General features: G+C 37.7%; 1 long non-coding RNA gene across 4 annotated transcripts; it reads right to left on the bottom strand.

Annotated features, from left to right (window-relative positions):
• Window positions 1-236: 236 nt before the first annotated feature.
• Window positions 237-6,680, bottom strand: LOC113289487. 4 transcript variants are annotated; one of them, XR_003331037.1, is made up of 9 exons: window positions 6,619-6,673; window positions 5,076-5,175; window positions 4,281-4,417; window positions 1,579-3,865; window positions 1,411-1,458; window positions 984-1,087; window positions 798-870; window positions 601-671; window positions 237-520 (listed from the first exon to the last, which is right to left on the bottom strand). It is a non-coding gene; the product is annotated as an uncharacterized LOC113289487 (long non-coding RNA). The 4 variants fall into 4 exon arrangements; XR_003331035.1 differs by having other exon boundaries at window positions 238-520; window positions 798-863; XR_003331038.1 differs by lacking the exon at window positions 798-870 and having other exon boundaries at window positions 238-520.
• Between the last annotated feature and the right edge of the window lie 5,512 nt (window positions 6,681-12,192).

Genomic DNA, 12,192 nt, shown 5'->3' with positions numbered 1-12,192 from the left:
CGACAGAGATACATTACCAAATTAGAGAAGAAACCCATAATCAAGTAGGTAATTCAACCAGTAAACTGAAGAAAATATGATACGAAGAGACTAAAAATCAGTGACAGAGAATGAATGTTATAGAAGACTTCATAGTCTCTAGGCAGTGACATCTCATAAAATATCTATTCACATACTTAAGCTACATATTAGTTGCAATCAAGACTTGAGTCTGAGTGAATGAAAACATCATTTATTGGATATGTTTGTGATCACCATCCACTTTCTAACCATATAAACATGACAAACTGCAGACTGGTGCTATTTTCTAGCAAATATCAACAAGTTAGGTCAGAAACTAGAGATAACAAACTGCAAACTAGGATAATTTATATCTCACTGGAAAAGTATGATGAAACATAACTCAGATCAGAAAGAAACATGATATAAATTCGGAGGAGAATATCGCTAAGCTGTATGATGCTTCCAATTTGTCAAAACTATTTCCCAAAATTCCAGGTTCTAACTCCACGAGAAAAGGCTGCAATAACATCAGAATTCGTAAGTCAGAAGCGTATACTCAATTTATTTATAAAGGTAAAATCAACTACCCCAAAGTACCTTGTGGGTTCGTAAAACGGGTTCGTAGCAACCCCTGCCCTTCCATCCGCAACCACGACCGGACCTGATACCTGTTCAACATTAAATAAGCTAAAATAAAACAACCCAGAGAGCTTAAAATTTTCTATTCAACATCAGGTATCACTATGGCATTACAATTCAAGCACAAGGAAATTTGGTTTTTCAAGTCCAAATACCTTTTAAAAACATAACCAAATTTGTGCACTTTACAACACCATAGAGCTAGATTCAAGTTCAATACACTGAAAACTTGTAACAATGCATTCATCAGAATCTTCAAACTATCGAAAACTAACCACAAGATCTCAAATTATCTAATTCACCGATGCCTGTAAAACCATTAAAAAATTATTAAAGCATACCAGCATCTCTCGTGAGAGTCGTCACCTCAAACTTTGACCACAACATCATCATCTCTCACCCATATGCCTGTGAACAATGAGATGCAACAAAACCTAATAGTGACCTGTAAAAGAGCTTTACCTCGATGAAGAAAACTCAAAAGAGACTTGAAACTAAACTTCTCACAAGGGAAAAACACAAAAACCTAACAGTGACCTTGAACATAAAAAAAAATACAAGCAAAGATCAGACTTAAAACTAAAAACCATTATTTCTCCTTGGAGAAACATTCAATTTGACCTAGAAACTAAACCAACCTAATGACAACAATTATGCTTAAGTTGTTAACATTGAAATTAATATTAAAACTTTAATACATCATGCAGAACAAATTCTAGCAAGAAACTACGATATATGCACCAACATTAGTAGTTGCAAGAACAATACCCGAATCTTTTCCATCTTGAACTAAAACTGTCTTTGTATTTGCTAACCCTGCAATACCCAAAATCACCACCAACAACAAATCATTACCAAAATACCTAAAAAAGTCTAACCCAACAAACCCAAATCATAACTCAAAATTAGAAGACTAGCTGTGTTGATTTTTCTTACCAGGGTGTTTGAAGCATCTGATTTTCATTTCCAAACTCTTTGATGAGGAAAGCGTTATTCCTCTTCACGATCTCTCAAATCAAAAACCCTAGTACTGAGAAAAGGGGTTTCACACAAGATCAGATTCAATCAAACCCAGAATCGAAAATCAAACCTAAGGGTGAAATCAAGCGAAACACTTAGAGGGGGTTAATCCTCAAGTGATTTTGGGGGAGTTGAGTGTATTTTAAATCTCAGTAATTTTAAGAGAGTTTGAGAGAGTGTAGGGAGTTTGAGAGAGTTTGGTGTTTTTGAGTTCAGGGAGTTTGGGGGAGTGTAGGGAGTTTGAGAGAGTTTATTAGAGGGAGTTTGGGGGAGTTTGAGAGAGTTCACTCCTAACTCATTCTCTTTTAAGAAACAATAAAAGGGAGCTGAGCTCAATTTCAGTGCCGGATTTTTATGATCATCTTCACAAGCAGTTGCCGTCATTTTCTCTACTTCTATTTCATTACTAGGTTGGAATGGGTGCATAAAACATAGATGGGTTTTCCCAGTGCTCTAATTTCATTTGCAGGGAAAAGAAGATACAAGAAGTAACAAAGAAAATAAGAAGCTGAAGGTACTGTTGGTTGAATTCAGGCAGTGTTGGTGCCGTTAAGAAGAATTTGAAATGCTGATGTCGAGGGAAGGAATGCTGCAGAAATTATGGAGCTAAACCTGTGGTATTGGTCTGAAGTTGGTGGATTGTAACGAGCTGAATCTGTGCCTTGCAGTTGTGCGTTTGTAGTTGGCTAAGAAAGGAATGGACTGAGATGGGAGTTGTCTGAGGTTGCAGGGAAGAGAAGTTGGTATTTTTGCAGCAGCTGGTTATGGAGATTGCAGATGTGTTGAGTTTGTGCATTGCAGGGAAGTAGGTTGTTCTGTTCACAGCACAACTATTGAAAGCTTGAGTCTGTGGTTGTGTCTGAAGAGGGAATGTACTGAGATAACAAATGGGTTCGATTGATGAGTTTGGTGATGACCTGAGATAATGGAGATGCAGTATGGCGACGAACTGAAGCGGGTATGGAAGTGAAGTTGCAGTGAGTCCATGGGAGATTGCAAGTCTGAACTGGTAGGATGAGCTGGAAATGGAATGTGTGTTGAATGTTTGATCAGTTGGTGGCGGTATTAAGCTTGATGTTGAACTGGGATTGCAGTCAAGAGCAGAAGTATTGTGAGAGTCAGTGTAGATGGTGCTGCAGTTTGATATTGCTGCCAGAGATGGCTGTGGGTATTGGTGGTGACAGTCAGGTAAGGCAGAATCAACTATAGAGAATGAGATGGTGAATGTGCAGCTGATCATGGCAATGGTGAACAAGGTCTAGAATGGAATTGAGCTACAATTGTATGAAATGGGTATGAGTGTTGCCGGAAGGGAATGGATGCTAACTGATTAAAGCAGAGACGAGTCTGGTATTGAACCTGACTTGCAGGTGGTTATAGTTACAGCAGGGAAAGAATTGAGATGTTGTTGCTTGAACTAAATGGTACTGGTGATGGTGGTGGTGGTGCGAAACAAGGGACTGAAATGAGTTCGATGTTCGCGGTGATGGAATGAAGCTTAACAGAGAACAATGGAATGCAGCAGTGCTGTGTGCTGAGATATGGGGGCTGGAGCTGATTGTGTGTTTCGGTGTCGCAGCAAGAAGGAGAAATTCAAGGACTGGAATGGCAGGAAACTGCAGCGAAGGAGAGTGAGATAGCCGTGGTCCTGGTTGTGCTAGAATTGCAACTTCCAGATCTTTCTTGCACACTATGACTGGCTGCAATGGGCGTTTCTGACACAGATCTTTCCAGTTTTCCTTCAGAAACATGACCTATATCCTCTTTGAGATGGACTTGTACAACTCCACAGCCAGCAGACCCAGAAATAGAACATGAATTTGTTCCCTTCTTCTTCCGACCTACTTTACCTTTTTTAACTCCACCTTTGGCTTTAGCCAACTTTGTACTCTCAGGATGCCCACTGGAACAGCAACATTGGCCTCATTTGGATCAGCATTTTTCACATCAGAATTTGTAGATACTGGAGCATCTTTTACAACTTCATCCATACCAGTATCATAACTGCAACTAAGATCTTCCGGTTCTTCACTTTTCATGTTAGTGAACGTCTTCTTGTTGGAAAGAGAAGTCGGCACTTCTTTTGACTCGGGAAAGAAAGACATACTAGCTGGAGCACCATCACCAGCAGATGTTGGTCCAAGCATTGATCAGCAACATCCTCCCAGCCAAATGGAAACCCCACAATGAAACGACTGCAAACCTGCTCATAGTGTAGGTATCCATCAATAGATAATACTAAATTCCTCTAATACCAGAACATGTATCGTAATTTGATACTCAATGTGCACATACTGTTCTCAATGCAAACTTTCAGTGACCCATAGTTAGATACTATATTCCTCAACAAGGACCAAAATTGACTTGCCAATGCATTTGTTCGCAATAAACTAATAACTGAAAAAGGACTAAAATAATGCATGGTGTAATCCATAACATCACTTGTGACGTAAAAAGCATAACTCATATGGATTTTTTTGTTTACGAAGCTTACGCATTTAGTCATTTACAGAACAATTTATATGCACAAACTAAAATTACTCCATTTCAACATGAGACAAGACAAATCAAAAAGGCATAACTAAGAAGAATAAAGACACAGTAGTAGTAGTAACAACCTCTGGAGAAAACCCATTTTCCTGAGAACGAGATAGGGCCTTGAATCAAAATGTTGATCCCGTCAGCTGTCTTAAGAGATATTAAACTATATCGCTTAGTAATTGGTGCAGAGGAAAATACTCGCTTAGCTCGATTACTGTAAAAGTACAACAAAATTAGAAAATCACTGAGACCCTTTTCAAGCTATACATTCTCAAACTCCTCCCAAATCTCTACTCTTTTGAGAGATTTGTTGTGAGACCAAAATACACTAAAAACTCCTTCGAACTCCCCAAAGCAACCAACTCCCTAGTATTGTAGGGTTTTTTGACTAACAGGGAGTTCAAGAGCTTTTTTTAAACTCCCCAACGACTAACAGGTGTTTTCTAGGGAGTTTAGGAGACTCCTCTAAACTCCTCCACGACTAACGGGGATTTGGAGAGACTCCCTCAAACTCCCTCATGACTAACAGGAGAAAACCTAAATACATTAAAATCTCTCAAACTCTCTCACGACTAACCCCCTGTTAATCATACTTAAAGAAAATAAGAAGTTTATGGATTTTTTTCATCTTTGTGCATAATTTTTAGAGACTAGAGAAGATAGAATGAACCCTAAAACAAATTTATACGTAAACCTCAAAACCCTAAGTCGGAAAATAAATTTGTCAGCTTGATTTGGGATTGGTGATCCTTGAAATCGCCAAATCGTTCGAATTTCAGACATGAGAGGAGATAAGGAGAAGAGAGTAGAGACGAGAACGAGAGAGAATAAGATTTCTGTTCGAAATAGAACAAGATAGAGATAGGATAAACCTGAGTCAGTTTTGAAGCTGACTGTCTGAATGGGCTGAAACCGAGTCAGCTTGAAAGTGTGGGTAGCCACACTCACGAGTCGCACGCGCACGTCTTCAATCTGTTGCAAATTGTAACAAAGACAAATGAAAAATTTTCGCAACTGAAAATTCGCAACAGGGGCTAAGCTGTTGCGACTTCTAGTTACTAATCCTTGAATTTGATATAGTGAAGGGTTTGACTTTTGGAAGATTTGAAGCACATTTTCCAATTGAATAGCTCTCCGTTGCAGTTTGCTAACATAACTTACTTTTTGTTTGTACTTAAACACTGTTTGAGTTCGTGAACTTCAGAGGTACAATAAGAAATGTTTTGTTTAGAGGAGATTCTGGAACATATCTTATTTCTGCAACTAAACATAATTGAGATGATCCTAAAACATCAGTAATAGAATTTCCATTAGAAAGCGAAAAATCCATGATATCCTCGAACGTAGTAGATGAAGGATCTTCAAAAATCTTATCAAGATTGATGTGAGTATTATTAAATTTGTCAATGTTAGCTACTTCTTCTAAAAGTACTATGCTTGATATATCTTCCTTTGTTGAATCATAATGATCAAAGTTTTTATCAAGAGTTGCCGCAAGACTCTTGTTGCCAATGTAATTTTTACGGTCTGGACATTCATTATCGAAGTGACTAAAACCTCTACACTTGAAGCAGTGAGGCATATCTTCATCATCACTATTGTCAACCACCTTTTTAGAAAGAATACGATCATGTGGCTTGGTTGATATTAAAGGACGATCTCTGGAGAACCATTTATTTCTCTTCTTGAGAAGATCTCTAAACTATCTTGTAATACGAGAAACTAAATTTCAATATCTTCATATGATAATTCATTTACAAGACCTTTCTCAGAGATGTCAACACTTTCACTATTATCAAGCATTTCAGTGTTTTTGATAGCTTTGAAGGAAATACTTTTATGAGCTTTAATTTTTTGTTCATGATCAAAGATCTTTGACTTTCCAACGAGGGTACTTATGGAAAGTGTATCAAGATCATTTCCTTCTGTGATGGCATGTTTCATAGACTCGTATCGAGCTGGTAAAGATCTCATAATTTTTATCACAATATCCTTTTTAGGAATAGTCCTTCCAAGTGCATAGCAAACTATCAATATTTGAGAAAACTTGTGACTAAATTCCTCAAGCGAATCTTCGCCATCCATACGAAGGTTTTCCCAGTCAGAAGTTAGGTTTTAAAGCCATGCTTCTTTCTTTACGGTATTCCCTTCAAATACGGTTCTAAGATATCTCAAGCATCCTTCGATCTAGCGCACATATATAGAGAAAAAAAGAGAGAAAAAAAAAAGAAAGAACTGCAACATACGGTTCTTTTTATCCTTCGATCTAGCGCACATACGGTTCTTTTTATCCTTATTTTGTATATAATCATGTTCTCAAAATACATACTTGATGCTCAAAATATGATTAAAAGAGTGAAAAATATAATACAGTGAAACTACGACCCTCTTTAAGCGTCCATAAAAGAACGATACCTTATTGCTGCTGTTGATAAGCGACGCTGGTATTCTGCTGTTGAAGAACGACGCAGGTCTACTGCTGCTAGCACTGTTGAAGAACGACGGTCCTGGAGGGTCCGTTCTTCGTCTTCTTCTTCCTCCTCGAGCAGCAGCAGGAAGCTTTCCTGCAGCTTCCTGTTCTTCGTCTTCCAGCCTCTCTGCTGCGTCTCTGTGGTCTCTAAACTTTCCCAAACTCTTTGATAATCTTCTCTCACCTCTCTCCACCTCTTATATACTTCACAGCTCAAAGAAATCCCGATAGAATCTCCTTTTTCTTTCTTCCAAAGACTCGGAAAATATTTCTCATCTGCTGTTCTTCACGCGACTTTCTGTCGAATCTGTGTTGTTCAAAACTGCTCCACACTATTCGTAGATAGTCACGGATCCAATCAGAGTATATTCTTTCCTGTTTTATCTCCACAATCTAGCCCAAGTCAATCCCCTGAAAATCTTCCAGCGAAGCTCCGAGCATGTTGCGTCTCTGTTTCGTGAACTTGAGATAAAATCTCTCTTTCTTAACTAAACCAAGCCCACAACTTCTCCTGCACGATCAGACCAAGCCCAAACCAACTTGGTCCGATGAAAATCCAAGAGGAAATCACGTCCAAAATCATTCAGAGAAATTCATGCAGACGTGAACCAGTTTCCCGCCAAAATCGATTATTTGAACGTGAAGAAGGGTGTCCCCTTAACCAGACTGGGAGTCCCTTTAGCATATGCCTTGAAATGGGGTGCCCCTTATCCAAATTAGGGGTGCCTTTAACAATTCTTTTGGGATGTTTTCCGCACTTTTTCAGGGTTCCTCCGCGGTATTTCCGGTACACTTCTGGGGCATTTCCGCTACACTATCAACGGCAATCCAAGGGCCATATTTTTAGCCAATTTTTGCCGCAAAGCCTTATTTATCCAAAAACACCTACAAAGAGATTAAAAACCAAAATAAGTACAACAATGAGCACTAACAATATACACAATTGAGATAAATTAGACACATAAATGCGTCTATCACATACACACATGATGTTGATTATCTTTGCTTATGTCATGGACAATAGTGTTCATATCATCAGTGTTATGTTTGGCATTACTAATTTCGTCATCGCAGTATGTAACTATATCTTATGGAACATCATCTTCTCCTTCTCCAAACGTTGGAAGATTGCATCTATTTGCAATAAGAACCCATGTTTTGAAATCACGAGCTTGTTAAAAGGATTGCATGGATATTTTCCACCATAAGTAATTTGTGCCATCGGAGGTTGTCAGCACGTTAATAGAGATTACACTCTTGTCCATAATTTAGATGGCCACAAACACAAACTTATTATGTCTAAAGGTATTTGCATGCTCTGATACCAATTGAAAAGTAGAGGGTACCAAGTACACCACCAATTTTTTTTCCGGCAACTTGTATGGAAAAAACCTAATACAATTGCAAGTAGACCAACTTAATGATCCTTGACAATATGTATATCTCTGTTTATACTCAATCATAACTTACACACTGTGGAGTCTGTGAATCTGATTGTTAAGAAGAGTACTCGGATGATCTCAAAAATCAATACCCAAGATCAATTTAGACGTATCCAAATAATCTATTCAGAGTTCTGCCAAGTAATCAAACTTGTTATCTATCTTTCAAGATACAAATTCTACAAGACACTAGCTAGTCTCGTAATCGATCAGAATTATATGGATGTATCTACTGGGATTGAATACGTACAATTGTGTGAAATCCAATTATAAAGATTAATAATATAATGCGGAAAAGGAAAAACACAAGACACCATAAGTTTTGTTAACGAGAAAACTGTAATAGCAGAAAACCCCAGGACCTCGTTCAGATTTGAATAAACAACCGTATTAAGCCGGTACAGACACTATTCTATTATAAAACTTCAGTCTGGAATGTAGTTGAGATCGAATCCACCATACAAGCGATTCAGTTAAAGTCGTGCTCCTTATGTCTCTTGAACCTCGAAAGGCTCTACGTAATTGATTCCCTTAACTGACGTCCTTTACAGCCTAAGAGTTGCTTCAACCTCAATGAAGACTTTTGATAACAATCTGCCACTAATAGATAAGTCCATTTGATTTCCCTTTAGATCAAAGATCAAGGCTTGGAAATCTGCTTGCAACAGAGAAAGCTAGAAAACCTCACAAATCCGGAACATTTACACTCACTTAGATGAGAATCCTGGATTCTTTACAACCTCTTAAGAATAATTTTTAGACATCTATCTTGAGGAATCATAAAGGTTGAGATGAAGAGAACTTTGCGATTACTATCTATCTTGCCTGAAAGAGATTACGAGAACCTCGATAACAGAAAAGCAAAATCATGATACACGAACTATCAAGATAAAAATAGTTGGACCTGGCTTCACGAATCTCTAAAGAAAAGTCTTTTAGTCATAGAACTAATTATTATGTTTGTCAGAGGAAACCTATGGCAATAGAGGACGACTCTAGCTATCAACTAGGACACAAAGTGTCAACGATTGATTTCTCAGTTGAAAGAGCATCTCTATAGTTTTTCAAGACTGAGGGTTGCTTAGAATTCAAGCTAAGATATAACTTGAGAATCAAGTAAACACTTTCTCTGTTTAGATGAAACTCTAATTATGGTTTCAAATAATCATGTGAGAAATTGTCTTGAAATCACAGTTGAACAATATACATAGTGGTTCGGTTATGAAACCATGTACAATGACCGTTCTTTGGAAAATATGCCTCATGAACTAAGCAATTTATGTTCATTTAAACACTTAAGAATTTAATCATGATACACATACACAAGTGTTTTAGTGATCAATGATGTCTTAGAGGTGTTTAAGAGAGTGATAGCAGTACTAGTATATTTAAAAAATAAGTCTTTGAGCATTCCGTGAATCCTACTGGAACAGTTACTGAAACGGTTCGTGAACCGTAAGGCTAAAGTCCACGAGTCAGGGTGCTATGGTTCTCGAATCGAGTTCGCAACCCTACTCGGCTCGAGAACTCGGATGGCTATGGTTCGTAAATCGGGTTCGCCAACTATTATCCTTTTACACAAACTTGAAATTTCAGTTCAACACGGTTCGTGAACTGTCCCCAACTAAATTTACGGTTTGTGAAGTGGTTCGCCAACCTTCGCAATTTTTCTGAAATAGTCTGCGAAGTGATTCGCCAACCTACCATGAGCAGAAATATTAGAAATTTCGAATTTCTCACTTTTGATGTTTGTAACATTCTGAAATGATAAAATCATTTACATGAGAAATTTTTTATTGATCTCTTAAACCCAACTGATTATGTTAAAAAAAAGAAAAAAAAATGGTTCAATAATTTGGTTGTTGTTGCATTAGAGTAGTTGTCCAAGAGGTTTGAATCTTGACATTCTTTTAACGGTTAAATGCGGGAAAGTCCCCATTAATCCTGCCACACTTTATGAAAATAAAATGTTTTTGCTCTTAGTATCATATTTGGTGTTGTTGCCGACTGCACTGTTACCGGTAATTTTAGGAGCTTCATGTTCAAAAGCAAGAAATCGTTGTTGACCTACGAAAATTATTTGAATTTGTTTATTTTACAATAGTGTGAAGCAACACGGGCAGAACCTTCAGTCATAACCGACTGACCAACCGACGTTCTGAGAATAGCCGGTAAATATGTCATTGTCAGCTAATGAATGCATACATTTTTAACCCCATGAAATATGGAGTAAAAGAGTAACAAAGTGACCGCTGGGACTATAAAACAAACCATAACTAGAAAGAAAACGACATATCATTGCTGATGATTACGAGAGTTCCTGCCTGATGATAGATTGCCGCGGGAAATAAGGGACCAAAATCACTACAATTGTCCATTGTAATAGTATAGCAAGAGAGAGGGGAAATCAAACTTGCCCTCATACATGCGTACAGTGGCAGGAAGCAAATATTATACCCTACGTCCTTACAATGCAATAGTATGCAGCATCCCCACCTTTAGTACGTACGGATGTTATATAGATCTGCAACTGAACTGAAACATGCAAATTCTGTACATTGCTGACGCAGCGACGTATGCATATGTTTTAGTACCCTCCCCTCCATCAAATTGTTTATAATAACAACATTGGCGACCTTGTGTAAATGTGTTGCTACTTGCTACGCGATCAAGGAGATCCACGTTTACCTTGGCGTCTGAATGGATGGATGATAACTTGGTAAAATGAGACATTTCTATGTCAGATTAGAGTCTGGAGCAAGTGTGAGTTCACTCTCCATAGCAATGAATGCAGTTTGAAACGACGAATAATAGCCGATGGATTTCCAATATTTGTAAATTTAAACATATGAAATGTGGGGTAAACGAGGAGGAAAATGATGATCTTTAAAACTACAGTATCAAACAATCTAAACCAGAAAGAAAATGATATGTCATATATATCTGGGAGTGAGAGCTGGCCTGCTGCTCAACCTAACCGCTGCTGGTGGGAACAAAAATTGCAGTTAACTGGCCGTTCATAATGAAGAGGAGGACAAAGAATTCAGGGTCTTATCGATATAGCTCTACCCTACAAAGGATGGCAGGCGCAACAAATGTCATACCTACAATGCAGTAAGATGCAGCACTCCCGCCTTCTGTATTTATTTACTAATGCGGCAAGCACCTTGCATATATGCCCTACGGCCTACACCAACTATATGTTAGCGTTTGCGTATGCTAACCTCCATAATTCTTTTAATAAAATTTGGCAGTATGTACTGCATTCAATTTTCAATTATTGAATGAGCTTTGCTTTGAAGTCTCTACAAGATATATATATTTTTGTTGCATTTAGCATTGGTGGATTGGGCAAATTTAGTGCCATTTAGATACTAATAAGGGTTAGATATTTGGTTATTTGCATTTAGAGCTTGAATACAATGCACATAACGGCTCCCAGATCAAGTATTGGTGTATGGATAAGAAGTTTTCTTCTTTAATTGATAAGGAAGATCGTTTCGGTGACGAAATCCGAATTCAGGTCACTGCAATATTCACACGATGTCGTAGTACTGCGCAATACCCAAACATGAAACCGCATAATTAAGCTAATGATCAAATATTCCTATCATTCACCTTTAAAATAAAAATAAATAAATAAAACTGTAGCACTGAAGCAGTGAACTAGTTTTTGGATGTGTACGTTTTCTTGTATCAAGATAGTGGGTCCATCTCAATGATCGGTTGTTCAGGAAGCTAATATGTGGGGTCCGATAAGAGTGGTACCATTTCTTCTTTTTCCCCATTTGTTAGTCAAAAGATAGATTTGAATTCTCATGGAAGAATGCAATTGCATATAAAACGAGTCATGTCACAAGATTTCTGCACATCATCCGTCCAAACATATACTGATCCGCACAGTAGAAACTAGGTAGAAAAAAGTAACAAGGACGACTGTTGTTTCTAATTTGTTTTCTTCGTTCATAATATTTTTCTAAAACAAGTACAACAGTTAATTTTTGGACCATTAAGATATGTTCATGCTACGTACAAATAAGCTATGAGGATTAGTTTTGAGTTTGATATGTTTAATGT

Source organism: Papaver somniferum, chromosome 6, assembly GCF_003573695.1.
Source record: "Papaver somniferum cultivar HN1 chromosome 6, ASM357369v1, whole genome shotgun sequence".
Lineage (NCBI taxonomy): Eukaryota > Viridiplantae > Streptophyta > Magnoliopsida > Ranunculales > Papaveraceae > Papaver > Papaver somniferum.
The sequence above is the reverse complement of the archived record's forward strand: the minus strand, read 5'-3'. Positions and strand labels throughout refer to the sequence as shown.